At 45.3% G+C, this 26,676-nt stretch overlaps 18 non-coding genes and 2 pseudogenes across 18 annotated transcripts; all 20 read right to left on the minus strand.

Moving 5' to 3' along the window:
- Positions 1-924: 924 nt before the first annotated feature.
- On the minus strand, positions 925-1,115 carry LOC141190822 (U2 spliceosomal RNA). Its single transcript, XR_012264835.1, has one exon. It is a non-coding gene; the product is annotated as a U2 spliceosomal RNA (small nuclear RNA).
- Positions 1,116-2,232: 1,117 nt separating this feature from the next.
- LOC141190824 (U2 spliceosomal RNA) lies at positions 2,233-2,423 on the minus strand. Its single transcript, XR_012264837.1, has one exon. It is a non-coding gene; the product is annotated as a U2 spliceosomal RNA (small nuclear RNA).
- A 1,122-nt stretch (positions 2,424-3,545) lies between these two features.
- LOC141190825 (U2 spliceosomal RNA) lies at positions 3,546-3,736 on the minus strand. The gene has a single exon (XR_012264838.1). It is a non-coding gene; the product is annotated as a U2 spliceosomal RNA (small nuclear RNA).
- A 1,121-nt stretch (positions 3,737-4,857) lies between these two features.
- LOC141185756 (U2 spliceosomal RNA) lies at positions 4,858-5,038 on the minus strand (annotated as a pseudogene).
- Positions 5,039-5,827: 789 nt separating this feature from the next.
- On the minus strand, positions 5,828-5,919 carry LOC141186163 (U2 spliceosomal RNA; annotated as a pseudogene).
- A 1,121-nt stretch (positions 5,920-7,040) lies between these two features.
- Positions 7,041-7,231, minus strand: LOC141190826 (U2 spliceosomal RNA). Its single transcript, XR_012264839.1, has one exon. It is a non-coding gene; the product is annotated as a U2 spliceosomal RNA (small nuclear RNA).
- A 1,119-nt stretch (positions 7,232-8,350) lies between these two features.
- LOC141187215 (U2 spliceosomal RNA) lies at positions 8,351-8,541 on the minus strand. Its single transcript, XR_012261422.1, has one exon. It is a non-coding gene; the product is annotated as a U2 spliceosomal RNA (small nuclear RNA).
- Positions 8,542-9,663: 1,122 nt separating this feature from the next.
- Positions 9,664-9,854, minus strand: LOC141190827 (U2 spliceosomal RNA). The gene has a single exon (XR_012264840.1). It is a non-coding gene; the product is annotated as a U2 spliceosomal RNA (small nuclear RNA).
- A 1,121-nt stretch (positions 9,855-10,975) lies between these two features.
- LOC141190828 (U2 spliceosomal RNA) lies at positions 10,976-11,166 on the minus strand. The gene has a single exon (XR_012264841.1). It is a non-coding gene; the product is annotated as a U2 spliceosomal RNA (small nuclear RNA).
- A 1,124-nt stretch (positions 11,167-12,290) lies between these two features.
- LOC141187265 (U2 spliceosomal RNA) lies at positions 12,291-12,481 on the minus strand. The gene has a single exon (XR_012261467.1). It is a non-coding gene; the product is annotated as a U2 spliceosomal RNA (small nuclear RNA).
- Positions 12,482-13,600: 1,119 nt separating this feature from the next.
- Positions 13,601-13,791, minus strand: LOC141190829 (U2 spliceosomal RNA). The gene has a single exon (XR_012264842.1). It is a non-coding gene; the product is annotated as a U2 spliceosomal RNA (small nuclear RNA).
- Positions 13,792-14,914: 1,123 nt separating this feature from the next.
- On the minus strand, positions 14,915-15,105 carry LOC141187277 (U2 spliceosomal RNA). The gene has a single exon (XR_012261478.1). It is a non-coding gene; the product is annotated as a U2 spliceosomal RNA (small nuclear RNA).
- A 1,119-nt stretch (positions 15,106-16,224) lies between these two features.
- On the minus strand, positions 16,225-16,415 carry LOC141190830 (U2 spliceosomal RNA). The gene has a single exon (XR_012264843.1). It is a non-coding gene; the product is annotated as a U2 spliceosomal RNA (small nuclear RNA).
- Positions 16,416-17,537: 1,122 nt separating this feature from the next.
- LOC141190831 (U2 spliceosomal RNA) lies at positions 17,538-17,728 on the minus strand. Its single transcript, XR_012264844.1, has one exon. It is a non-coding gene; the product is annotated as a U2 spliceosomal RNA (small nuclear RNA).
- Positions 17,729-18,848: 1,120 nt separating this feature from the next.
- LOC141190832 (U2 spliceosomal RNA) lies at positions 18,849-19,039 on the minus strand. The gene has a single exon (XR_012264845.1). It is a non-coding gene; the product is annotated as a U2 spliceosomal RNA (small nuclear RNA).
- A 1,111-nt stretch (positions 19,040-20,150) lies between these two features.
- On the minus strand, positions 20,151-20,341 carry LOC141190833 (U2 spliceosomal RNA). The gene has a single exon (XR_012264846.1). It is a non-coding gene; the product is annotated as a U2 spliceosomal RNA (small nuclear RNA).
- A 1,119-nt stretch (positions 20,342-21,460) lies between these two features.
- Positions 21,461-21,651, minus strand: LOC141190835 (U2 spliceosomal RNA). The gene has a single exon (XR_012264848.1). It is a non-coding gene; the product is annotated as a U2 spliceosomal RNA (small nuclear RNA).
- Positions 21,652-22,773: 1,122 nt separating this feature from the next.
- LOC141190836 (U2 spliceosomal RNA) lies at positions 22,774-22,964 on the minus strand. Its single transcript, XR_012264849.1, has one exon. It is a non-coding gene; the product is annotated as a U2 spliceosomal RNA (small nuclear RNA).
- A 1,123-nt stretch (positions 22,965-24,087) lies between these two features.
- On the minus strand, positions 24,088-24,278 carry LOC141190837 (U2 spliceosomal RNA). The gene has a single exon (XR_012264850.1). It is a non-coding gene; the product is annotated as a U2 spliceosomal RNA (small nuclear RNA).
- A 1,119-nt stretch (positions 24,279-25,397) lies between these two features.
- LOC141190838 (U2 spliceosomal RNA) lies at positions 25,398-25,588 on the minus strand. Its single transcript, XR_012264851.1, has one exon. It is a non-coding gene; the product is annotated as a U2 spliceosomal RNA (small nuclear RNA).
- Positions 25,589-26,676: the final 1,088 nt, after the last annotated feature.

Raw genomic sequence — 26,676 nt, forward strand, 5'->3', positions numbered from 1 at the left:
GTCAACCCCCGGCTGTTCCCACCCGCCTCAACACCGTTGGAAGGGAGGAGAACCAATTAAGGCGGGGGGAGGGGTGGAACGAGCAGCTGTCTACCCTTAGCAGAAGGGTTGCTGATTAATTACCTCTCCTGCTGCTGCTGCTGCTGGCTGTCCAGCAGCAGACTGAAGGTGGCTGCTGCTGTGCGCAGGTATATAAAGGCTCAGAGCCTATTATGACACGCGCAGCCAGCGTTCCATTGCCACATTCCGTCTACTGCAGGCGGGATACCTGGATGGCTGAATGTCACTGAGAAGCTCACAGAGACCGCCATAAGCAACAGTTTAAAAGAATGCCACAGACTAATCAACCAAACTTTTTGGGTTGGTTTCTCTTTTATAGTCTGCAGGCATTAAATGAAAGAAGTCAGTGTTCCAGCAGAGGGAGACAATGTTTCAGAAAAGGCATTGTAGCAAACCAAAAAAGAAATTTTAAGCGCAGCAGAGTAACCAGCTCACATACCTGTTAGCTCAGGTGAGTTTAAAAGGCTGCTGTTGATAACAAGGGCATTTGCTAAATAGATGGTGTGTGTGCAACAATATACTGAAAGGTCAATTATATTGTGCAGCTTATCTCACCACCTGTAGTTATTTAGGTGAAAGCTCCAAAATGCTTGCCTAATATGTCTGTTTATCCAAAAGGAAGTATAGAGGGAGAGCTAGATAGATAGCATTGCATTACATTACATTACATGGCAATGCAATGCACAGTTGCTGAAGTTGAACCAAAATGAGCTTGTCATCTGGCTTCTGCAACTTTTAACATGAAAAATCCAATGAGGAGAAGAAAAGCAAAGCCAAAGAGTCCATCCCAAAATCCGACAAACAAGCAAAATGAACAAAAAGCATTGAATTCAATTCTTTCTGATTTTAGAAACTGCATTAAAGAAGGGGTGCACCGGTCCTGGAGATACTGCAATACCAGGTCAATGCGTGGAGTGGACAGAGCAAGCTCTTTTTCCATCTCCCTGTTCTAAAAATCCATTTAATATATGGTCCCCAGATAGGGGACGTATCAGATATTAAACTGATAAGAACAGATACTACACTTGATCTTAGCCAAAAGGCCGAGAAGCGATAACCAGAATTGGTTTCCGACTACGGTGCCACCCAAGGATTCTGGAAAGTCCATTTGTGGAGATGGCCACCTGGACTCCCGTTAAGAAGACATGCTGTCAACCTCTAGATCCCTCACATGCCTGCACTTTTCGGCTTGCTGCTGCTGCAATCCACGCGTTTTAGATCTGCATAACTCCACCTCTTTTAGCACAGTACCCTCAACCCCCGGCTGTTCCCACCCGCCTCAACACCGTTGGAAGGGAGGAGAACCAATTAAGGCGGGGGGGGGGTGGAACGAGCAGCTGTCTACCCTTAGCAGGAGGGTTGCTGATTAATTACCTCTCCTGCTGCTGCTGCTGGCTGTCCAGCAGCAGACTGAAGGTGGCTGCTGCTGTGCGCAGGTATATAAAGGCTCAGAGCCTATTATGACACGCGCAGCCAGCGTTCCATTGCCACATTCCGTCTACTGCAGGCGGGATACCTGGATGGCTGAATGTCACTGAGAAGCTCACAGAGACCGCCATAAGCAACAGTTTAAAAGAATGCCACAGACTAATCAACCAAACTTTTTGGGTTGGTTTCTCTTTTATAGTCTGCAGGCATTAAATGAAAGAAGTCAGTGTTCCAGCAGAGGGAGAAAACGTTTCAGAAAAGGCATTGTAGCAAACCAAAAAAGAAATTTTAAGCGCAGCAGAGTAACCAGCTCACATACCTGTTAGCTCTGGTGAGTTTAAAAGGCTGCTGTTGATAACAAGGGCATTTGCTAAATAGATGGTGTGTGTGCAACAATATACTGAAAGGTCAATTATATTGTGCAGCTTATCTCACCACCTGTAGTTATTTAGGTGAAAGCTCCAAAATGCTTGCCTAATATGTCTGTTTATCCAAAAGGAAGTATAGAGGGAGAGCTAGATAGATAGCATTGCATTACATTACATTACATGGCAATGCAATGCACAGTTGCTGAAGTTGAACCAAAATGAGCTTGTCATCTGGCTTCTGCAACTTTTAACATGAAAAATCCAATGAGGAGAAGAAAAGCAAAGCCAAAGAGTCCATCCCAAAATCCGACAAACAAGCAAAATGAACAAAAAGCATTGAATTCAATTCTTTCTGATTTTAGAAACTGCATTAAAGAAGGGGTGCACCGGTCCTGGAGATACTGCAATACCAGGTCAATGCGTGGAGTGGACAGAGCAAGCTCTTTTTCCATCTCCCTGTTCTAAAAATCCATTTAATATATGGTCCCCAGATAGGGGACGTATCAGATATTAAACTGATAAGAACAGATACTACACTTGATCTTAGCCAAAAGGCCGAGAAGCGATAACCAGAATTGGTTTCCGACTACGGTGCCACCCAAGGATTCTGAAAAGTCCATTTGTGGAGATGGCCACCTGGACTCCCGTTAAGAAGACATGCTGTCAACCTCTAGATCCCTCACATGCCTGCACTTTTCGGCTTGCTGCTGCTGCAATCCACGCGTTTTAGATCTGCATAACTCCACCTCTTTTAGCACAGTACCCTCAACCCCCGGCTGTTCCCACCCGCCTCAACACCTTTGGAAGGGAGGAGAACCAATTAAGGCGGGGGGGGGGGGTGGAACGAGCAGCTGTCTACCCTTAGCAGGAGGGTTGCTGATTAATTACCTCTCCTGCTGCTGCTGCTGCTGGCTGTCCAGCAGCAGACTGAAGGTGGCTGCTGCTGTGCGCAGGTATATAAAGGCTCAGAGCCTATTATGACACGCGCAGCCAGCGTTCCATTGCCACATTCCGTCTACTGCAGGCGGGATACCTGGATGGCTGAATGTCACTGAGAAGCTCACAGAGACCGCCATAAGCAACAGTTTAAAAGAATGCCACAGACTAATCAACCAAACTTTTTGGGTTGGTTTCTCTTTTATAGTCTGCAGGCATTAAATGAAAGAAGTCAGTGTTCCAGCAGAGGGAGACAACGTTTCAGAAAAGGCATTGTAGCAAACCAAAAAAGAAATTTTAAGCGCAGCAGAGTAACCAGCTCACATACCTGTTAGCTCAGGTGAGTTTAAAAGGCTGCTGTTGATAACAAGGGCATTTGCTAAATAGATGGTGTGTGTGCAACAATATACTGAAAGGTCAATTATATTGTGCAGCTTATCTCACCACCTGTAGTTATTTAGGTGAAAGCTCCAAAATGCTTGCCTAATATGTCTGTTTATCCAAAAGGAAGTATAGAGGGAGAGCTAGATAGATAGCATTGCATTACATTACATTACATGGCAATGCAATGCACAGTTGCTGAAGTTGAACCAAAATGAGCTTGTCATCTGGCTTCTGCAACTTTTAACATGAAAAATCCAATGAGGAGAAGAAAAGCAAAGCCAAAGAGTCCATCCCAAAATCCGACAAACAAGCAAAATGAACAAAAAGCATTGAATTCAATTCTTTCTGATTTTAGAAACTGCATTAAAGAAGGGGTGCACCGGTCCTGGAGATACTGCAATACCAGGTCAATGCGTGGAGTGGACAGAGCAAGCTCTTTTTCCATCTCCCTGTTCTAAAAATCCATTTAATATATGGTCCCCAGATAGGGGACGTATCAGATATTAAACTGATAAGAACAGATACTACACTTGATCTTAGCCAAAAGGCCGAGAAGCGATAACCAGAATTGGTTTCCGACTACGGTGCCACCCAAGGATTCTGAAAAGTCCATTTGTGGAGATGGCCACCTGGACTCCCGTTAAGAAGACATGCTGTCAACCTCTAGATCCCTCACATGCCTGCACTTTTCGGCTTGCTGCTGCTGCAATCCACGCGTTTTAGATCTGCATAACTCCACCTCTTTTAGCACAGTACCCTCAACCCCCGGCTGTTCCCACCCGCCTCAACACCGTTGGAAGGGAGGAGAACCAATTAAGGCGGGGGGGGGGGTGGAACGAGCAGCTGTCTACCCTTAGCAGGAGGGTTGCTGATTAATTACCTCTCCTGCTGCTGCTGCTGCTGGCTGTCCAGCAGCAGACTGAAGGTGGCTGCTGCTGTGCGCAGGTATATAAAGGCTCAGAGCCTATTATGACACGCACAGCCAGCGTTCCATTGCCACATTCCGTCTACTGCAGGCGGGATACCTGGATGGCTGAATGTCACTGAGAAGCTCACAGAGACCGCCATAAGCAACAGTTTAAAAGAATGCCACAGACTAATCAACCAAACTTTTTGGGTTGGTTTCTCTTTTATAGTCTGCAGGCATTAAATGAAAGAAGTCAGTGTTCCAGCAGAGGGAGACAACGTTTCAGAAAAGGCATTGTAGCAAACCAAAAAAGAAATTTTAAGCGCAGCAGAGTAACCAGCTCACATACCTGTTAGCTCAGGTGAGTTTAAAAGGCTGCTGTTGATAACAAGGGCATTTGCTAAATAGATGGTGTGTGTGCAACAATATACTGAAAGGTCAATTATATTGTGCAGCTTATCTCACCACCTGTAGTTATTTAGGTGAAAGCTCCAAAATGCTTGCCTAATATGTCTGTTTATCCAAAAGGAAGTATAGAGGGAGAGCTAGATAGATAGCATTGCATTACATTACATTACATGGCAATGCAATGCACAGTTGCTGAAGTTGAACCAAAATGAGCTTGTCATCTGGCTTCTGCAACTTTTAACATGAAAAATCCAATGAGGAGAAGAAAAGCAAAGCCAAAGAGTCCATCCCAAAATCCGACAAACAAGCAAAATGAACAAAAAGCATTGAATTCAATTCTTTCTGATTTTAGAAACTGCATTAAAGAAGGGGTGCACCGGTCCTGGAGATACTGCAATACCAGGTCAATGCGTGGAGTGGACAGAGCAAGCTCTTTTTCCATCTCCCTGTTCTAAAAATCCATTTAATATATGGTCCCCAGATAGGGGACGTATCAGATATTAAACTGATAAGAACAGATTTTTTTTTATCGAAAGCCCGAATTCGTGTACAAAACCCGAGTGCGCTTAAAAAAGTGACAAGTGCCACAAAAAAAGTGCACTAGGATGCTGGTCTTCTTGAAACCCTCTCCAAAAGGAGAAGGGTCCCCCAAACCATTCCCCGTCCCTCCGAGCCAAAAGGCCACAGCGAGGAACAGGGACAAAAAGCCACCTCCAGTCGAAGCCAGAGGCGACCCAATCTTACCCCCAGCACGTGCCCGAGTTCTCACCCGAGCAAGGCACTGGGAGCCAAAGACTGTGCTCCCCTCCCGGAAGAGGGGAGCCAACAACGCTCTCCTCCCGAAAGAGGAGAGCCAGGGGGGTTCAGGGGGGAGCGGAACCTGATGGCCACACACTCCCCCCCTAGACCTGCCAAGAGAGGAACCCGTAAGGGAACCGCATCCCGACAAAATCCTAGTAGGACGTGACACACGTGAATAAGTGGACACACAGTGACAAAGAAATTAAATAAATAGTGAAGGTTTCACAGTATAATACTGCCCGGACCTTCGACCGGGAATTGAAAAATTCCCCATCCTAAGGCCAGAAGGCCCGGAATAAGGGTGTGTGCGAAGAAAGAAAATTTGAAGTGCTTGTGCAAATGTGCCATAAACTCAAGTGGGGTTCCCAATCCCAGTGAGTTAAGGCACCCCAGGGTCACCACTCCTGGGGCACTTCACACTTCGGGCTTTCGATCTTCCCCGGCCCAATGGCGTCGATCCTGGGGGGCCATGCTTTCCACCAGATGACTATATTAGCCACCTGGCGTACTAACAAGCGCCTAAACCCCAGTGTGCATAATGTATCAATCTACTAGGGCGGCCAACATCCAAAACCGCCTTTTCAAAAGATACTACACTTGATCTTAGCCAAAAGGCCGAGAAGCGATAACCAGAATTGGTTTCCGACTACGGTGCCACCCAAGGATTCTGAAAAGTCCATTTGTGGAGATGGCCACCTGGACTCCCGTTAAGAAGACATGCTGTCAACCTCTAGATCCCTCACATGCCTGCACTTTTCGGCTTGCTGCTGCTGCAATCCACGTGTTTTAGATCTGCATAACTCCACCTCTTTTAGCACAGTACCCTCAACCCCCGGCTGTTCCCACCCGCCTCAACACCGTTGGAAGGGAGGAGAACCAATTAAGGCGGGGGGGGGGGGGGTGGAACGAGCAGCTGTCTACCCTTAGCAGGAGGGTTGCTGATTAATTACCTCTCCTGCTGCTGCTGCTGGCTGTCCAGCAGCAGACTGAAGGTGGCTGCTGCTGTGCGCAGGTATATAAAGGCTCAGAGCCTATTATGACACGCGCAGCCAGCGTTCCATTGCCACATTCCGTCTACTGCAGGCGGGATACCTGGATGGCTGAATGTCACTGAGAAGCTCACAGAGACCGCCATAAGCAACAGTTTAAAAGAATGCCACAGACTAATCAACCAAACTTTTTGGGTTGGTTTCTCTTTTATAGTCTGCAGGCATTAAATGAAAGAAGTCAGTGTTCCAGCAGAGGGAGACAACGTTTCAGAAAAGGCATTGTAGCAAACCAAAAAAGAAATTTTAAGCGCAGCAGAGTAACCAGCTCACATACCTGTTAGCTCAGGTGAGTTTAAAAGGCTGCTGTTGATAACAAGGGCATTTGCTAAATAGATGGTGTGTGTGCAACAATATACTGAAAGGTCAATTATATTGTGCAGCTTATCTCACCACCTGTAGTTATTTAGGTGAAAGCTCCAAAATGCTTGCCTAATATGTCTGTTTATCCAAAAGGAAGTATAGAGGGAGAGCTAGATAGATAGCATTGCATTACATTACATTACATGGCAATGCAATGCACAGTTGCTGAAGTTGAACCAAAATGAGCTTGTCATCTGGCTTCTGCAACTTTTAACATGAAAAATCCAATGAGGAGAAGAAAAGCAAAGCCAAAGAGTCCATCCCAAAATCCGACAAACAAGCAAAATGAACAAAAAGCATTGAATTCAATTCATTCTGATTTTAGAAACTGCATTAAAGAAGGGGTGCACCGGTCCTGGAGATACTGCAATACCAGGTCAATGCGTGGAGTGGACAGAGCAAGCTCTTTTTCCATCTCCCTGTTCTAAAAATCCATTTAATATATGGTCCCCAGATAGGGGACGTATCAGATATTAAACTGATAAGAACAGATACTACACTTGATCTTAGCCAAAAGGCCGAGAAGCGATAACCAGAATTGGTTTCCGACTACGGTGCCACCCAAGGATTCTGAAAAGTCCATTTGTGGAGATGGCCACCTGGACTCCCGTTAAGAAGACATGCTGTCAACCTCTAGATCCCTCACATGCCTGCACTTTTCGGCTTGCTGCTGCTGCAATCCACGCGTTTTAGATCTGCATAACTCCACCTCTTTTAGCACAGTACCCTCAACCCCCGGCTGTTCCCACCCGCCTCAACACCGTTGGAAGGGAGGAGAACCAATTAAGGCGGGGGGGGGTGGAACGAGCAGCTGTCTACCCTTAGCAGGAGGGTTGCTGATTAATTACCTCTCCTGCTGCTGCTGCTGCTGGCTGTCCAGCAGCAGACTGAAGGTGGCTGCTGCTGTGCGCAGGTATATAAAGGCTCAGAGCCTATTATGACACGCGCAGCCAGCGTTCCATTGCCACATTCCGTCTACTGCAGGCGGGATACCTGGATGGCTGAATGTCACTGAGAAGCTCACAGAGACCGCCATAAGCAACAGTTTAAAAGAATGCCACAGACTAATCAACCAAACTTTTTGGGTTGGTTTCTCTTTTATAGTCTGCAGGCATTAAATGAAAGAAGTCAGTGTTCCAGCAGAGGGAGACAACGTTTCAGAAAAGGCATTGTAGCAAACCAAAAAAGAAATTTTAAGCGCAGCAGAGTAACCAGCTCACATACCTGTTAGCTCAGGTGAGTTTAAAAGGCTGCTGTTGATAACAAGGGCATTTGCTAAATAGATGGTGTGTGTGCAACAATATACTGAAAGGTCAATTATATTGTGCAGCTTATCTCACCACCTGTAGTTATTTAGGTGAAAGCTCCAAAATGCTTGCCTAATATGTCTGTTTATCCAAAAGGAAGTATAGAGGGAGAGCTAGATAGATAGCATTGCATTACATTACATTACATGGCAATGCAATGCACAGTTGCTGAAGTTGAACCAAAATGAGCTTGTCATCTGGCTTCTGCAACTTTTAACATGAAAAATCCAATGAGGAGAAGAAAAGCAAAGCCAAAGAGTCCATCCCAAAATCCGACAAACAAGCAAAATGAACAAAAAGCATTGAATTCAATTCTTTCTGATTTTAGAAACTGCATTAAAGAAGGGGTGCACTGGTCCTGGAGATACTGCAATACCAGGTCAATGCGTGGAGTGGACAGAGCAAGCTCTTTCTCCATCTCCCTGTTCTAAAAATCCATTTAATATATGGTCCCCAGATAGGGGACGTATCAGATATTAAACTGATAAGAACAGATACTACACTTGATCTTAGCCAAAAGGCCGAGAAGCGATAACCAGAATTGGTTTCCGACTACGGTGCCACCCAAGGATTCTGAAAAGTCCATTTGTGGAGATGGCCACCTGGACTCCCGTTAAGAAGACATGCTGTCAACCTCTAGATCCCTCACATGCCTGCACTTTTCGGCTTGCTGCTGCTGCAATCCACGCGTTTTAGATCTGCATAACTCCACCTCTTTTAGCACAGTACCCTCAACCCCCGGCTGTTCCCACCCGCCTCAACACCGTTGGAAGGGAGGAGAACCAATTAAGGCGGGGGGGGGTGGTGGAACGAGCAGCTGTCTACCCTTAGCAGGAGGGTTGCTGATTAATTACCTCTCCTGCTGCTGCTGCTGCTGGCTGTCCAGCAGCAGACTGAAGGTGGCTGCTGCTGTGCGCAGGTATATAAAGGCTCAGAGCCTATTATGACACGCGCAGCCAGCGTTCCATTGCCACATTCCGTCTACTGCAGGCGGGATACCTGGATGGCTGAATGTCACTGAGAAGCTCACAGAGACCGCCATAAGCAACAGTTTAAAAGAATGCCACAGACTAATCAACCAAACTTTTTGGGTTGGTTTCTCTTTTATAGTCTGCAGGCATTAAATGAAAGAAGTCAGTGTTCCAGCAGAGGGAGACAACGTTTCAGAAAAGGCATTTTAGCAAACCAAAAAAGAAATTTTAAGCGCAGCAGAGTAACCAGCTCACATACCTGTTAGCTCAGGTGAGTTTAAAAGGCTGCTGTTGATAACAAGGGCATTTGCTAAATAGATGGTGTGTGTGCAACAATATACTGAAAGGTCAATTATATTGTGCAGCTTATCTCACCACCTGTAGTTATTTAGGTGAAAGCTCCAAAATGCTTGCCTAATATGTCTGTTTATCCAAAAGGAAGTATAGAGGGAGAGCTAGATAGATAGCATTGCATTACATTACATTACATGGCAATGCAATGCACAGTTGCTGAAGTTGAACCAAAATGAGCTTGTCATCTGGCTTCTGCAACTTTTAACATGAAAAATCCAATGAGGAGAAGAAAAGCAAAGCCAAAGAGTCCATCCCAAAATCCGACAAACAAGCAAAATGAACAAAAAGCATTGAATTCAATTCTTTCTGATTTTAGAAACTGCATTAAAGAAGGGGTGCACCGGTCCTGGAGATACTGCAATACCAGGTCAATGCGTGGAGTGGACAGAGCAAGCTCTTTTTCCATCTCCCTGTTCTAAAAATCCATTTAATATATGGTCCCCAGATAGGGGACGTATCAGATATTAAACTGATAAGAACAGATACTACACTTGATCTTAGCCAAAAGGCCGAGAAGCGATAACCAGAATTGGTTTCCGACTACGGTGCCACCCAAGGATTCTGAAAAGTCCATTTGTGGAGATGGCCACCTGGACTCCCGTTAAGAAGACATGCTGTCAACCTCTAGATCCCTCACATGCCTGCACTTTTCGGCTTGCTGCTGCTGCAATCCACGCGTTTTAGATCTGCATAACTCCACCTCTTTTAGCACAGTACCCTCAACCCCCGGCTGTTCCCACCCGCCTCAACACCGTTGGAAGGGAGGAGAACCAATTAAGGCGGGGGGGGGGGTGGAACGAGCAGCTGTCTACCCTTAGCAGGAGGGTTGCTGATTAATTACCTCTCCTGCTGCTGCTGCTGCTGGCTGTCCAGCAGCAGACTGAAGGTGGCTGCTGCTGTGCGCAGGTATATAAAGGCTCAGAGCCTATTATGACACGCGCAGCCAGCGTTCCATTGCCACATTCCGTCTACTGCAGGCGGGATACCTGGATGGCTGAATGTCACTGAGAAGCTCACAGAGACCGCCATAAGCAACAGTTTAAAAGAATGCCACAGACTAATCAACCAAACTTTTTGGGTTGGTTTCTCTTTTATAGTCTGCAGGCATTAAATGAAAGAAATCAGTGTTCCAGCAGAGGGAGACAACGTTTCAGAAAAGGCATTGTAGCAAACCAAAAAAGAAATTTTAAGCGCAGCAGAGTAACCAGCTCACATACCTGTTAGCTCAGGTGAGTTTAAAAGGCTGCTGTTGATAACAAGGGCATTTGCTAAATAGATGGTGTGTGTGCAACAATATACTGAAAGGTCAATTATATTGTGCAGCTTATCTCACCACCTATAGTTATTTAGGTGAAAGCTCCAAAATGCTTGCCTAATATGTCTGTTTATCCAAAAGGAAGTATAGAGGGAGAGCTAGATAGATAGCATTGCATTACATTACATTACATGGCAATGCAATGCACAGTTGCTGAAGTTGAACCAAAATGAGCTTGTCATCTGGCTTCTGCAACTTTTAACATGAAAAATCCAATGAGGAGAAGAAAAGCAAAGCCAAAGAGTCCATCCCAAAATCCGACAAACAAGCAAAATGAACAAAAAGCATTGAATTCAATTCTTTCTGATTTTAGAAACTGCATTAAAGAAGGGGTGCACCGGTCCTGGAGATACTGCAATACCAGGTCAATGCGTGGAGTGGACAGAGCAAGCTCTTTTTCCATCTCCCTGTTCTAAAAATCCATTTAATATATGGTCCCCAGATAGGGGACGTATCAGATATTAAACTGATAAGAACAGATACTACACTTGATCTTAGCCAAAAGGCCGAGAAGCGATAACCAGAATTGGTTTCCGACTACGGTGCCACCCAAGGATTCTGAAAAGTCCATTTGTGGAGATGGCCACCTGGACTCCCGTTAAGAAGACATGCTGTCAACCTCTAGATCCCTCACATGCCTGCACTTTTCGGCTTGCTGCTGCTGCAATCCACGCGTTTTAGATCTGCATAACTCCACCTCTTTTAGCACAGTACCCTCAACCCCCGGCTGTTCCCACCCGCCTCAACACCGTTGGAAGGGAGGAGAACCAATGAGGCGGGGGGGGGGGGGGGTGGAACGAGCAGCTGTCTACCCTTAGCAGGAGGGTTGCTGATTAATTACCTCTCCTGCAGCTGCTGCTGCTGGCTGTCCAGCAGCAGACTGAAGGTGGCTGCTGCTGTGCGCAGGTATATAAAGGCTCAGAGCCTATTATGACACGCGCAGCCAGCGTTCCATTGCCACATTCCGTCTACTGCAGGCGGGATACCTGGATGGCTGAATGTCACTGAGAAGCTCACAGAGACCGCCATAAGCAACAGTTTAAAAGAATGCCACAGACTAATCAACCAAACTTTTTGGGTTGGTTTCTCTTTTATAGTCTGCAGGCATTAAATGAAAGAAGTCAGTGTTCCAGCAGAGGGAGACAACGTTTCAGAAAAGGCATTGTAGCAAACCAAAAAAGAAATTTTAAGCGCAGCAGAGTAACCAGCTCACATACCTGTTAGCTCAGGTGAGTTTAAAAGGCTGCTGTTGATAACAAGGGCATTTGCTAAATAGATGGTGTGTGTGCAACAATATACTGAAAGGTCAATTATATTGTGCAGCTTATCTCACCACCTGTAGTTATTTAGGTGAAAGCTCCAAAATGCTTGCCTAATATGTCTGTTTATCCAAAAGGAAGTATAGAGGGAGAGCTAGATAGATAGCATTGCATTACATTACATTACATGGCAATGCAATGCACAGTTGCTGAAGTTTAACCAAAATGAACTTGTCATCTGGCTTCTGCAACTTTTAACATGAAAAATCCAATGAGGAGAAGAAAAGCAAAGCCAAAGAGTCCATCCCAAAATCCGACAAACAAGCAAAATGAACAAAAAGCATTGAATTCAATTCTTTCTGATTTTAGAAACTGCATTAAAGAAGGGGTGCACCGGTCCTGGAGATACTGCAATACCAGGTCAATGCGTGGAGTGGACAGAGCAAGCTCTTTTTCCATCTCCCTGTTCTAAAAATCTATTTAATATATGGTCCCCAGATAGGGGACGTATCAGATATTAAACTGATAAGAACAGATACTACACTTGATCTTAGCCAAAAGGCCGAGAAGCGATAACCAGAATTGGTTTCCGACTACGGTGCCACCCAAGGATTCTGAAAAGTCCATTTGTGGAGATGGCCACCTGGACTCCCGTTAAGAAGACATGCTGTCAACCTCTAGATCCCTCACATGCCTGCACTTTTCGGCTTGCTGCTGCTGCAATCCACGCGTTTTAGATCTGCATAACTCCACCTCTTTTAGCACAGTACCCTCAACCCCCGGCTGTTCCCACCCGCCTCAACACCGTTGGAAGGGAGGAGAACCAATTAAGGCGGGGGGGGGTGGAACGAGCAGCTGTCTACCCTTAGCAGGAGGGTTGCTGATTAATTACCTCTCCTGCTGCTGCTGCTGCTGGCTGTCCAGCAGCAGACTGAAGGTGGCTGCTGCTGTGCGCAGGTATATAAAGGCTCAGAGCCTATTATGACACGCGCAGCCAGCGTTCCATTGCCACATTCCGTCTACTGCAGGCGGGATACCTGGATGGCTGAATGTCACTGAGAAGCTCACAGAGACCGCCATAAGCAACAGTTTAAAAGAATGCCACAGACTAATCAACCAAACTTTTTGGGTTGGTTTCTCTTTTATAGTCTGCAGGCATTAAATGAAAGAAATCAGTGTTCCAGCAGAGGGAGACAACGTTTCAGAAAAGGCATTGTAGCAAACCAAAAAAGAAATTTTAAGCGCAGCAGAGTAACCAGCTCACATACCTGTTAGCTCAGGTGAGTTTAAAAGGCTGCTGTTGATAACAAGGGCATTTGCTAAATAGATGGTGTGTGTGCAACAATATACTGAAAGGTCAATTATATTGTGCAGCTTATCTCACCACCTATAGTTATTTAGGTGAAAGCTCCAAAATGCTTGCCTAATATGTCTGTTTATCCAAAAGGAAGTATAGAGGGAGAGCTAGATAGATAGCATTGCATTACATTACATTACATGGCAATGCAATGCACAGTTGCTGAAGTTGAACCAAAATGAGCTTGTCATCTGGCTTCTGCAACTTTTAACATGAAAAATCCAATGAGGAGAAGAAAAGCAAAGCCAAAGAGTCCATCCCAAAATCCGACAAACAAGCAAAATGAACAAAAAGCATTGAATTCAATTCTTTCTGATTTTAGAAACTGCATTAAAGAAGGGGTGCACCGGTCCTGGAGATACTGCAATACCAGGTCAATGCGTGGAGTGGACAGAGCAAGCTCTTTTTCCATCTCCCTGTTCTAAAAATCCATTTAATATATGGTCCCCAGATAGGGGACGTATCAGATATTAAACTGATAAGAACAGATACTACACTTGATCTTAGCCAAAAGGCCGAGAAGCGATAACCAGAATTGGTTTCCGACTACGGTGCCACCCAAGGATTCTGAAAAGTCCATTTGTGGAGATGGCCACCTGGACTCCCGTTAAGAAGACATGCTGTCAACCTCTAGATCCCTCACATGCCTGCACTTTTCGGCTTGCTGCTGCTGCAATCCACGCGTTTTAGATCTGCATAACTCCACCTCTTTTAGCACAGTACCCTCAACCCCCGGCTGTTCCCACCCGCCTCAACACCGTTGGAAGGGAGGAGAACCAATGAGGCGGGGGGGGGGGGGGTGGAACGAGCAGCTGTCTACCCTTAGCAGGAGGGTTGCTGATTAATTACCTCTCCTGCAGCTGCTGCTGCTGGCTGTCCAGCAGCAGACTGAAGGTGGCTGCTGCTGTGCGCAGGTATATAAAGGCTCAGAGCCTATTATGACACGCGCAGCCAGCGTTCCATTGCCACATTCCGTCTACTGCAGGCGGGATACCTGGATGGCTGAATGTCACTGAGAAGCTCACAGAGACCGCCATAAGCAACAGTTTAAAAGAATGCCACAGACTAATCAACCAAACTTTTTGGGTTGGTTTCTCTTTTATAGTCTGCAGGCATTAAATGAAAGAAGTCAGTGTTCCAGCAGAGGGAGACAACGTTTCAGAAAAGGCATTGTAGCAAACCAAAAAAGAAATTTTAAGCGCAGCAGAGTAACCAGCTCACATACCTGTTAGCTCAGGTGAGTTTAAAAGGCTGCTGTTGATAACAAGGGCATTTGCTAAATAGATGGTGTGTGTGCAACAATATACTGAAAGGTCAATTATATTGTGCAGCTTATCTCACCACCTGTAGTTATTTAGGTGAAAGCTCCAAAATGCTTGCCTAATATGTCTGTTTATCCAAAAGGAAGTATAGAGGGAGAGCTAGATAGATAGCATTGCATTACATTACATTACATGGCAATGCAATGCACAGTTGCTGAAGTTTAACCAAAATGAACTTGTCATCTGGCTTCTGCAACTTTTAACATGAAAAATCCAATGAGGAGAAGAAAAGCAAAGCCAAAGAGTCCATCCCAAAATCCGACAAACAAGCAAAATGAACAAAAAGCATTGAATTCAATTCTTTCTGATTTTAGAAACTGCATTAAAGAAGGGGTGCACCGGTCCTGGAGATACTGCAATACCAGGTCAATGCGTGGAGTGGACAGAGCAAGCTCTTTTTCCATCTCCCTGTTCTAAAAATCTATTTAATATATGGTCCCCAGATAGGGGACGTATCAGATATTAAACTGATAAGAACAGATACTACACTTGATCTTAGCCAAAAGGCCGAGAAGCGATAACCAGAATTGGTTTCCGACTACGGTGCCACCCAAGGATTCTGAAAAGTCCATTTGTGGAGATGGCCACCTGGACTCCCGTTAAGAAGACATGCTGTCAACCTCTAGATCCCTCACATGCCTGCACTTTTCGGCTTGCTGCTGCTGCAATCCACGCGTTTTAGATCTGCATAACTCCACCTCTTTTAGCACAGTACCCTCAACCCCCGGCTGTTCCCACCCGCCTCAACACCGTTGGAAGGGAGGAGAACCAATTAAGGCGGGGGGGGGTGGAACGAGCAGCTGTCTACCCTTAGCAGGAGGGTTGCTGATTAATTACCTCTCCTGCTGCTGCTGCTGCTGGCTGTCCAGCAGCAGACTGAAGGTGGCTGCTGCTGTGCGCAGGTATATAAAGGCTCAGAGCCTATTATGACACGCGCAGCCATCGTTCCATTGCCACATTCCGTCTACTGCAGGCGGGATACCTGGATGGCTGAATGTCACTGAGAAGCTCACAGAGACTGCCATAAGCAACAGTTTAAAAGAATGCCACAGACTAATCAACCAAACTTTTTGGGTTGGTTTCTCTTTTATAGTCTGCAGGCATTAAATGAAAGAAGTCAGTGTTCCAGCAGAGGGAGACAACGTTTCAGAAAAGGCATTGTAGCAAACCAAAAAAGAAATTTTAAGCGCAGCAGAGTAACCAGCTCACATACCTGTTAGCTCAGGTGAGTTTAAAAGGCTGCTGTTGATAACAAGGGCATTTGCTAAATAGATGGTGTGTGTGCAACAATATACTGAAAGGTCAATTATATTGTGCAGCTTATCTCACCACCTGTAGTTATTTAGGTGAAAGCTCCAAAAAGCTTGCCTAATATGTCTGTTTATCCAAAAGGAAGTATAGAGGGAGAGCTAGATAGATAGCATTGCATTACATTACATTACATGGCAATGCAATGCACAGTTGCTGAAGTTGAACCAAAATGAGCTTGTCATCTGGCTTCTGCAACTTTTAACATGAAAAATCCAATGAGGAGAAGAAAAGCAAAGCCAAAGAGTCCATCCCAAAATCCGACAAACAAGCAAAATGAACAAAAAGCATTGAATTCAATTCTTTCTGATTTTAGAAACTGCATTAAAGAAGGGGTGCACCGGTCCTGGAGATACTGCAATACCAGGTCAATGCGTGGAGTGGACAGAGCAAGCTCTTTTTCCATCTCCCTGTTCTAAAAATCCATTTAATATATGGTCCCCAGATAGGGGACGTATCAGATATTAAACTGATAAGAACAGATACTACACTTGATCTTAGCCAAAAGGCCGAGAAGCGATAACCAGAATTGGTTTCCGACTACGGTGCCACCCAAGGATTGTGAAAAGTCCATTTGTGGAGATGGCCACCTGGACTCCCGTTAAGAAGACATGCTGTCAACCTCTAGATCCCTCACATGCCTGCACTTTTCGGCTTGCTGCTGCTGCAATCCACGCGTTTTAGATCTGCATAACTCCACCTCTTTTAGCACAGTACCCTCAACCCCCGGCTGTTCCCACCCGCCTCAACACCGTTGGAAGGGAGGAGAACCAATTAAGGCGGGGGGGGGGGGTGGAACGAGCAGCTGTCTACCCTTAGCAGGAGGGTTGCTGATTAATTACCTCTCCTGCTGCTGCTGCTGCTGGCTGTCCAGCAGCAGACTGAAGGTGGCTGCTGCTGTGCGCAGGTATATAAAGGCTCAGAGCCTATTATGACACGCGCAGCCAGCGTTCCATTGCCACATTCCGTCTACTGCAGGCGGGATACCTGGATGGCTGAATGTCACTGAGAAGCTCACAGAGACCGCCATAAGCAACAGTTTAAAAGAATGCCACAGACTAATCAACCAAACTTTTTGGGTTGGTTTCTCTTTTATAGTCTGCAGGCATTAAATGAAAGAAGTCAGTGTTCCAGCAGAGGGAGACAACGTTTCAGAAAAGGCATTGTAGCAAACCAAAAAAGAAATTTTAAGCGCAGCAGAGTAACCAGCTCACATACCTGTTAGCTCAGGTGAGTTTAAAAGGCTGCTGTTGATAACAAGGGCATTTGCTAAATAGATGGTGTGTGTGCAACAATATACTGAAAGGTCAATTATATTGTGCAGCTTATCTCACCACCTGTAGTTATTTAGGTGAAAGCTCCAAAATGCTTGCCTAATATGTCTGTTTATCCAAAAGGAAGTATAGAGGGAGAGCTAGATAGATAGCATTGCATTACATTACATTACATGGCAATGCAATGCACAGTTGCTGAAGTTGAACCAAAATGAGCTTGTCATCTGGCTTCTGCAACTTTTAACATGAAAAATCCAATGAGGAGAAGAAAAGCAAAGCCAAAGAGTCCATCCCAAAATCCGACAAACAAGCAAAATGAACAAAAAGCATTGAATTCAATTCTTTCTGATTTTAGAAACTGCATTAAAGAAGGGGTGCACCGGTCCTGGAGATACTGCAATACCAGGTCAATGCGTGGAGTGGACAGAGCAAGCTCTTTTTCCATCTCCCTGTTCTAAAAATCCATTTAATATATGGTCCCCAGATAGGGGACGTATCAGATATTAAACTGATAAGAACAGATACTACACTTGATCTTAGCCAAAAGGCCGAGAAGCGATAACCAGAATTGGTTTCCGACTACGGTGCCACCCAAGGATTCTGAAAAGTCCATTTGTGGAGATGGCCACCTGGACTCCCGTTAAGAAGACATGCTGTCAACCTCTAGATCCCTCACATGCCTGCACTTTTCGGCTTGCTGCTGCTGCAATCCACGCGTTTTAGATCTGCATAACTCCACCTCTTTTAGCACAGTACCCTCAACCCCCGGCTGTTCCCACCCGCCTCAACACCGTTGGAAGGGAGGAGAACCAATTAAGGCGGGGGGGGGGTGGAACGAGCAGCTGTCTACCCTTAGCAGGAGGGTTGCTGATTAATTACCTCTCCTGCTGCTGCTGCTGCTGGCTGTCCAGCAGCAGACTGAAGGTGGCTGCTGCTGTGCGCAGGTATATAAAGGCTCAGAGCCTATTATGACACGCGCAGCCAGCGTTCCATTGCCACATTCCGTCTACTGCAGGCGGGATACCTGGATGGCTGAATGTCACTGAGAAGCTCACAGAGACCGCCATAAGCAACAGTTTAAAAGAATGCCACAGACTAATCAACCAAACTTTTTGGGTTGGTTTCTCTTTTATAGTCTGCAGGCATTAAATGAAAGAAGTCAGTGTTCCAGCAGAGGGAGACAACGTTTCAGAAAAGGCATTGTAGCAAACCAAAAAAGAAATTTTAAGCGCAGCAGAGTAACCAGCTCACATACCTGTTAGCTCAGGTGAGTTTAAAAGGCTGCTGTTGATAACAAGGGCATTTGCTAAATAGATGGTGTGTGTGCAACAATATACTGAAAGGTCAATTATATTGTGCAGCTTATCTCACCACCTATAGTTATTTAGGTGAAAGCTCCAAAATGCTTGCCTAATATGTCTGTTTATCCAAAAGGAAGTATAGAGGGAGAGCTAGATAGATAGCATTGCATTACATTACATTACATGGCAATGCAATGCACAGTTGCTGAAGTTGAACCAAAATGAGCTTGTCATCTGGCTTCTGCAACTTTTAACATGAAAAATCCAATGAGGAGAAGAAAAGCAAAGCCAAAGAGTCCATCCCAAAATCCGACAAACAAGCAAAATGAACAAAAAGCATTGAATTCAATTCTTTCTGATTTTAGAAACTGCATTAAAGAAGGGGTGCACCGGTCCTGGAGATACTGCAATACCAGGTCAATGCGTGGAGTGGACAGAGCAAGCTCTTTTTCCATCTCCCTGTTCTAAAAATCCATTTAATATATGGTCCCCAGATAGGGGACGTATCAGATATTAAACTGATAAGAACAGATACTACACTTGATCTTAGCCAAAAGGCCGAGAAGCGATAACCAGAATTGGTTTCCGACTACGGTGCCACCCAAGGATTCTGAAAAGTCCATTTGTGGAGATGGCCACCTGGACTCCCGTTAAGAAGACATGCTGTCAACCTCTAGATCCCTCACATGCCTGCACTTTTCGGCTTGCTGCTGCTGCAATCCACGCGTTTTAGATCTGCATAACTCCACCTCTTTTAGCACAGTACCCTCAACCCCCGGCTGTTCCCACCCGCCTCAACACCGTTGGAAGGGAGGAGAACCAATTAAGGCGGGGAGGGGGGGTGGAACGAGCAGCTGTCTACCCTTAGCAGGAGGGTTGCTGATTAATTACCTCTCCTGCTGCTGCTGGCTGTCCAGCAGCAGACTGGAGGTGGCTGCTGCTGTGCGCAGGTATATAAAGGCTCAGAGCCTATTATGACACGCGCAGCCAGCGTTCCATTGCCACATTCCGTCTACTGCAGGCGGGATACCTGGATGGCTGAATGTCACTGAGAAGCTCACAGAGACCGCCATAAGCAACAGTTTAAAAGAATGCCACAGACTAATCAACCAAACTTTTTGGGTTGGTTTCTCTTTTATAGTCTGCAGGCATTAAATGAAAGAAGTCAGTGTTCCAGTAGAGGGAGACAACGTTTCAGAAAAGGCATTGTAGCAAACCAAAAAAGAAATTTTAAGCGCAGCAGAGTAACCAGCTCACATACCTGTTAGCTCAGGTGAGTTTAAAAGGCTGCTGTTGATAACAAGGGCATTTGCTAAATAGATGGTGTGTGTGCAACAATATACTGAAAGGTCAATTATATTGTGCAGCTTATCTCACCACCTGTAGTTATTTAGGTGAAAGCTCCAAAATGCTTGCCTAATATGTCTGTTTATCCAAAAGGAAGTATAGAGGGAGAGCTAGATAGATAGCATTGCATTACATTACATGGCAATGCAATGCACAGTTGCTGAAGTTGAACCAAAATGAGCTTGTCATCTGGCTTCTGCAACTTTTAACATGAAAAATCCAATGAGGAGAAGAAAAGCAAAGCCAAAGAGTCCATCCCAAAATCCGACAAACAAGCAAAATGAACAAAAAGCATTGAATTCAATTCTTTCTGATTTTAGAAACTGCATTAAAGAAGGGGTGCACCGGTCCTGGAGATACTGCAATACCAGGTCAATGCGTGGAGTGGACAGAGCAAGCTCTTTTTCCATCTCCCTGTTCTAAAAATCCATTTAATATATGGTCCCCAGATAGGGGACGTATCAGATATTAAACTGATAAGAACAGATACTACACTTGATCTTAGCCAAAAGGCCGAGAAGCGATAACCAGAATTGGTTTCCGACTACGGTGCCACCCAAGGATTCTGAAAAGTCCATTTGTGGAGATGGCCACCTGGACTCCCGTTAAGAAGACATGCTGTCAACCTCTAGATCCCTCACATGCCTGCACTTTTCGGCTTGCTGCTGCTGCAATCCACGCGTTTTAGATCTGCATAACTCCACCTCTTTTAGCACAGTACCCTCAACCCCCGGCTGTTCCCACCCGCCTCAACACCGTTGGAAGGGAGGAGAACCAATTAAGGCGGGGGGGGGTGGAACGAGCAGCTGTCTACCCTTAGCAAGAGGGTTGCTGATTAATTACCTCTCCTGCTGCTGCTGCTGCTGGCTGTCCAGCAGCAGACTGAAGGTGGCTGCTGCTGTGCGCAGGTATATAAAGGCTCAGAGCCTATTATGACACGCGCAGCCATCGTTCCATTGCCACATTCCGTCTACTGCAGGCGGGATACCTGGATGGCTGAATGTCACTGAGAAGCTCACAGAGACTGCCATAAGCAACAGTTTAAAAGAATGCCACAGACTAATCAACCAAACTTTTTGGGTTGGTTTCTCTTTTATAGTCTGCAGGCATTAAATGAAAGAAGTCAGTGTTCCAGCAGAGGGAGACAACGTTTCAGAAAAGGCATTGTAGCAAACCAAAAAAGAAATTTTAAGCGCAGCAGAGTAACCAGCTCACATACCTGTTAGCTCAGGTGAGTTTAAAAGGCTGCTGTTGATAACAAGGGCATTTGCTAAATAGATGGTGTGTGTGCAACAATATACTGAAAGGTCAATTATATTGTGCAGCTTATCTCACCACCTGTAGTTATTTAGGTGAAAGCTCCAAAAAGCTTGCCTAATATGTCTGTTTATCCAAAAGGAAGTATAGAGGGAGAGCTAGATAGATAGCATTGCATTACATTACATTACATGGCAATGCAATGCACAGTTGCTGAAGTTGAACCAAAATGAGCTTGTCATCTGGCTTCTGCAACTTTTAACATGAAAAATCCAATGAGGAGAAGAAAAGCAAAGCCAAAGAGTCCATCCCAAAATCCGACAAACAAGCAAAATGAACAAAAAGCATTGAATTCAATTCTTTCTGATTTTAGAAACTGCATTAAAGAAGGGGTGCACCGGTCCTGGAGATACTGCAATACCAGGTCAATGCGTGGAGTGGACAGAGCAAGCTCTTTTTCCATCTCCCTGTTCTAAAAATCCATTTAATATATGGTCCCCAGATAGGGGACGTATCAGATATTAAACTGATAAGAACAGATACTACACTTGATCTTAGCCAAAAGGCCGAGAAGCGATAACCAGAATTGGTTTCCGACTACGGTGCCACCCAAGGATTGTGAAAAGTCCATTTGTGGAGATGGCCACCTGGACTCCCGTTAAGAAGACATGCTGTCAACCTCTAGATCCCTCACATGCCTGCACTTTTCGGCTTGCTGCTGCTGCAATCCACGCGTTTTAGATCTGCATAACTCCACCTCTTTTAGCACAGTACCCTCAACCCCCGGCTGTTCCCACCCGCCTCAACACCGTTGGAAGGGAGGAGAACCAATTAAGGCGGGGGGGGGGGGTGGAACGAGCAGCTGTCTACCCTTAGCAGGAGGGTTGCTGATTAATTACCTCTCCTGCTGCTGCTGCTGCTGGCTGTCCAGCAGCAGACTGAAGGTGGCTGCTGCTGTGCGCAGGTATATAAAGGCTCAGAGCCTATTATGACACGCGCAGCCAGCGTTCCATTGCCACATTCCGTCTACTGCAGGCGGGATACCTGGATGGCTGAATGTCACTGAGAAGCTCACAGAGACCGCCATAAGCAACAGTTTAAAAGAATGCCACAGACTAATCAACCAAACTTTTTGGGTTGGTTTCTCTTTTATAGTCTGCAGGCATTAAATGAAAGAAGTCAGTGTTCCAGCAGAGGGAGACAACGTTTCAGAAAAGGCATTGTAGCAAACCAAAAAAGAAATTTTAAGCGCAGCAGAGTAACCAGCTCACATACCTGTTAGCTCAGGTGAGTTTAAAAGGCTGCTGTTGATAACAAGGGCATTTGCTAAATAGATGGTGTGTGTGCAACAATATACTGAAAGGTCAATTATATTGTGCAGCTTATCTCACCACCTGTAGTTATTTAGGTGAAAGCTCCAAAATGCTTGCCTAATATGTCTGTTTATCCAAAAGGAAGTATAGAGGGAGAGCTAGATAGATAGCATTGCATTACATTACATTACATGGCAATGCAATGCACAGTTGCTGAAGTTGAACCAAAATGAGCTTGTCATCTGGCTTCTGCAACTTTTAACATGAAAAATCCAATGAGGAGAAGAAAAGCAAAGCCAAAGAGTCCATCCCAAAATCCGACAAACAAGCAAAATGAACAAAAAGCATTGAATTCAATTCTTTCTGATTTTAGAAACTGCATTAAAGAAGGGGTGCACCGGTCCTGGAGATACTGCAATACCAGGTCAATGCGTGGAGTGGACAGAGCAAGCTCTTTTTCCATCTCCCTGTTCTAAAAATCCATTTAATATATGGTCCCCAGATAGGGGACGTATCAGATATTAAACTGATAAGAACAGATACTACACTTGATCTTAGCCAAAAGGCCGAGAAGCGATAACCAGAATTGGTTTCCGACTACGGTGCCACCCAAGGATTCTGAAAAGTCCATTTGTGGAGATGGCCACCTGGACTCCCGTTAAGAAGACATGCTGTCAACCTCTAGATCCCTCACATGCCTGCACTTTTCGGCTTGCTGCTGCTGCAATCCACGCGTTTTAGATCTGCATAACTCCACCTCTTTTAGCACAGTACCCTCAACCCCCGGCTGTTCCCACCCGCCTCAACACCGTTGGAAGGGAGGAGAACCAATTAAGGCGGGGGGGGGGGGGTGGAACGAGCAGCTGTCTACCCTTAGCAGGAGGGTTGCTGATTAATTACCTCTCCTGCTGCTGCTGCTGCTGGCTGTCCAGCAGCAGACTGAAGGTGGCTGCTGCTGTGCGCAGGTATATAAAGGCTCAGAGCCTATTATGACACGCGCAGCCAGCGTTCCATTGCCACATTCCGTCTACTGCAGGCGGGATACCTGGATGGCTGAATGTCACTGAGAAGCTCACAGAGACCGCCATAAGCAACAGTTTAAAAGAATGCCACAGACTAATCAACCAAACTTTTTGGGCTGGTTTCTCTTTTATAGTCTGCAGGCATTAAATGAAAGAAGTCAGTGTTCCAGCAGAGGGAGACAACGTTTCAGAAAAGGCATTGTAGCAAACCAAAAAAGAAATTTTAAGCACAGCAGAGTAACCAGCTCACATACCTGTTAGCTCAGGTGAGTTTAAAAGGCTGCTGTTGATAACAAGGGCATTTGCTAAATAGATGGTGTGTGTGCAACAATATACTGAAAGGTCAATTATATTGTGCAGCTTATCTCACCACCTGTAGTTATTTAGGTGAAAGCTCCAAAATGCTTGCCTAATATGTCTGTTTATCCAAAAGGAAGTATAGAGGGAGAGCTAGATAGATAGCATTGCATTACATTACATTACATGGCAATGCAATGCACAGTTGCTGAAGTTTAACCAAAATGAACTTGTCATCTGGCTTCTGCAACTTTTAACATGAAAAATCCAATGAGGAGAAGAAAAGCAAAGCCAAAGAGTCCATCCCAAAATCCGACAAATAAGCAAAATGAACAAAAAGCATTGAATTCAATTCTTTCTGATTTTAGAAACTGCATTAAAGAAGGGGTGCACCGGTCCTGGAGATACTGCAATACCAGGTCAATGCGTGGAGTGGACAGAGCAAGCTCTTTTTCCATCTCCCTGTTCTAAAAATCCATTTAATATATGGTCCCCAGATAGGGGACGTATCAGATATTAAACTGATAAGAACAGATACTACACTTGATCTTAGCCAAAAGGCCGAGAAGCGATAACCAGAATTGGTTTCCGACTACGGTGCCACCCAAGGATTCTGAAAAGTCCATTTGTGGAGATGGCCACCTGGACTCCCGTTAAGAAGACATGCTGTCAACCTCTAGATCCCTCACATGCCTGCACTTTTCGGCTTGCTGCTGCTGCAATCCACGCGTTTTAGATCTGCATAACTCCACCTCTTTTAGCACAGTACCCTCAACCCCCGGCTGTTCCCACCCGCCTCAACACCGTTGGAAGGGAGGAGAACCAATTAAGGCGGGGGGGGGTGGAACGAGCAGCTGTCTACCCTTAGCAGGAGGGTTGCTGATTAATTACCTCTCCTGCTGCTGCTGCTGCTGGCTGTCCAGCAGCAGACTGAAGGTGGCTGCTGCTGTGCGCAGGTATATAAAGGCTCAGAGCCTATTATGACACGCGCAGCCATCGTTCCATTGCCACATTCCGTCTACTGCAGGCGGGATACCTGGATGGCTGAATGTCACTGAGAAGCTCACAGAGACTGCCATAAGCAACAGTTTAAAAGAATGCCACAGACTAATCAACCAAACTTTTTGGGTTGGTTTCTCTTTTATAGTCTGCAGGCATTAAATGAAAGAAGTCAGTGTTCCAGCAGAGGGAGACAACGTTTCAGAAAAGGCATTGTAGCAAACCAAAAAAGAAATTTTAAGCGCAGCAGAGTAACCAGCTCACATACCTGTTAGCTCAGGTGAGTTTAAAAGGCTGCTGTTGATAACAAGGGCATTTGCTAAATAGATGGTGTGTGTGCAACAATATACTGAAAGGTCAATTATATTGTGCAGCTTATCTCACCACCTGTAGTTATTTAGGTGAAAGCTCCAAAAAGCTTGCCTAATATGTCTGTTTATCCAAAAGGAAGTATAGAGGGAGAGCTAGATAGATAGCATTGCATTACATTACATTACATGGCAATGCAATGCACAGTTGCTGAAGTTGAACCAAAATGAGCTTGTCATCTGGCTTCTGCAACTTTTAACATGAAAAATCCAATGAGGAGAAGAAAAGCAAAGCCAAAGAGTCCATCCCAAAATCCGACAAACAAGCAAAATGAACAAAAAGCATTGAATTCAATTCTTTCTGATTTTAGAAACTGCATTAAAGAAGGGGTGCACCGGTCCTGGAGATACTGCAATACCAGGTCAATGCGTGGAGTGGACAGAGCAAGCTCTTTTTCCATCTCCCTGTTCTAAAAATCCATTTAATATATGGTCCCCAGATAGGGGACGTATCAGATATTAAACTGATAAGAACAGATACTACACTTGATCTTAGCCAAAAGGCCGAGAAGCGATAACCAGAATTGGTTTCCGACTACGGTGCCACCCAAGGATTGTGAAAAGTCCATTTGTGGAGATGGCCACCTGGACTCCCGTTAAGAAGACATGCTGTCAACCTCTAGATCCCTCACATGCCTGCACTTTTCGGCTTGCTGCTGCTGCAATCCACGCGTTTTAGATCTGCATAACTCCACCTCTTTTAGCACAGTACCCTCAACCCCCGGCTGTTCCCACCCGCCTCAACACCGTTGGAAGGGAGGAGAACCAATTAAGGCGGGGGGGGGGGTGGAACGAGCAGCTGTCTACCCTTAGCAGGAGGGTTGCTGATTAATTACCTCTCCTGCTGCTGCTGCTGCTGGCTGTCCAGCAGCAGACTGAAGGTGGCTGCTGCTGTGCGCAGGTATATAAAGGCTCAGAGCCTATTATGACACGCGCAGCCAGCGTTCCATTGCCACATTCCGTCTACTGCAGGCGGGATACCTGGATGGCTGAATGTCACTGAGAAGCTCACAGAGACCGCCATAAGCAACAGTTTAAAAGAATGCCACAGACTAATCAACCAAACTTTTTGGGTTGGTTTCTCTTTTATAGTCTGCAGGCATTAAATGAAAGAAGTCAGTGTTCCAGCAGAGGGAGACAACGTTTCAGAAAAGGCATTGTAGCAAACCAAAAAAGAAATTTTAAGCGCAGCAGAGTAACCAGCTCACATACCTGTTAGCTCAGGTGAGTTTAAAAGGCTGCTGTTGATAACAAGGGCATTTGCTAAATAGATGGTGTGTGTGCAACAATATACTGAAAGGTCAATTATATTGTGCAGCTTATCTCACCACCTGTAGTTATTTAGGTGAAAGCTCCAAAATGCTTGCCTAATATGTCTGTTTATCCAAAAGGAAGTATAGAGGGAGAGCTAGATAGATAGCATTGCATTACATTACATTACATGGCAATGCAATGCACAGTTGCTGAAGTTGAACCAAAATGAGCTTGTCATCTGGCTTCTGCAACTTTTAACATGAAAAATCCAATGAGGAGAAGAAAAGCAAAGCCAAAGAGTCCATCCCAAAATCCGACAAACAAGCAAAATGAACAAAAAGCATTGAATT

Source organism: Phyllobates terribilis, unplaced genomic scaffold, assembly GCF_046119375.1.
Source record: "Phyllobates terribilis strain yellow unplaced genomic scaffold, ASM4611937v1 Scaffold_40__1_contigs__length_11209783, whole genome shotgun sequence".
Lineage (NCBI taxonomy): Eukaryota > Metazoa > Chordata > Amphibia > Anura > Dendrobatidae > Phyllobates > Phyllobates terribilis.